This window comes from Ochotona curzoniae, unplaced genomic scaffold (assembly GCF_017591425.1).
Source record: "Ochotona curzoniae isolate NIBS_2020 unplaced genomic scaffold, NIBS_Ocur_1.0 contig_2318, whole genome shotgun sequence".
Taxonomy (NCBI): domain Eukaryota; kingdom Metazoa; phylum Chordata; class Mammalia; order Lagomorpha; family Ochotonidae; genus Ochotona; species Ochotona curzoniae.
In genome coordinates, this window is record NW_024465419.1 from 790269 (window position 1) to 791404 (window position 1136).

At 38.1% G+C, this 1136-nt stretch overlaps 1 non-coding gene across 1 annotated transcript; it reads right to left on the reverse strand.

Annotated features, from left to right (window-relative positions):
* Window positions 1–221: 221 nt before the first annotated feature.
* Window positions 222–328, reverse strand: LOC121151397. Its single transcript, XR_005883159.1, has one exon. It is a non-coding gene; the product is annotated as a U6 spliceosomal RNA (small nuclear RNA).
* Window positions 329–1136: the final 808 nt, after the last annotated feature.

The following is a 1136-nucleotide window of genomic DNA, read 5'->3' on the forward strand; positions in this document are numbered from 1 at the left end:
CCTTGTAATCAATTCTATGGTGCTTGACTGTGATATGGACTTAGTCGTTCCTCAGCTGTCATGCTTTGTATATACCTCATCTAACACATACCTATCTGCAGGTGTACAGACGCTTGGAATTTATGTAGAATAGTGATACATACTAGCCTTACATAGGAACCGTGAAACCAGACACAACTTAGGAAAAACCTAAATGTGCAGTGCAGTGAAGAAATCTGTTTAAAAATATGGAATACTTCACGAGTTTGAGTGTCATCCTTGCGCAGGGGCCATGCTAATCTTCCCTGTATTGTTCCAGTTTTAGTATATGTGCTGCCAAAGTGAGCACGATTTGGCATTTTTTTACATGGGTGAAAAGTGAACTTAAAAATTCTTTTCCCTATTTACTTTCCATTTCTATCTATTTGTTTTTGTTTTATTTGAAAGGGCGAAAGACACAGAGAGGGAGAGACAAGAACAGATCCCTCATCCAATGTTTTACTCTATAATTGCTCATGATAGCTAGATCTGAACCTGGCTAAAGCCAACAGTCTAGTCCTCAGTGATTGCTTCCGACATGGATAATGCTGATTCCCAGGGTGTATATTAGCAGGAAATGGGAATTGGAAACAAAACAGGGATTCAAATACTGGCACCCCATTATGAGACATGAGCTATCCAAATGGTATAACTGCTGAAAATGTCTCCTAACTGCCATTATCTCGCCTATCAAGTTCATTATATGGTTTTGTTAGATCAATGATAGAATAATTCCAATCTCATTATGTTGCTGGTATGTACGATGCATCTGGAATACTATAGGAATACAACAATTTTTTTTGAGTGACAGATAAATAGGCACATATCACAGTAATACTGAACACTGTTTATGCTGAAGATCTATTTTTAAAAACACATTATTTTTAAAAAGATTTATTTATTTTTATTTGAAAGGCTGACTTACACAGATAAGAAGAGACACAGAGAGAAAGATCTTCCATCCACTGATCCATTCCCCAAATGTTTGCAACAGCTAGAGCTAAGCTGATACAATGTTAGGAACCAGGAATTTCTTCTAGGTCTCCCACATGGCTGAAGGTGCCCAAGGACCTGAGCCTCTACTGCTTTCCTAGGACATAAGCAGGGAGCTGGATTGA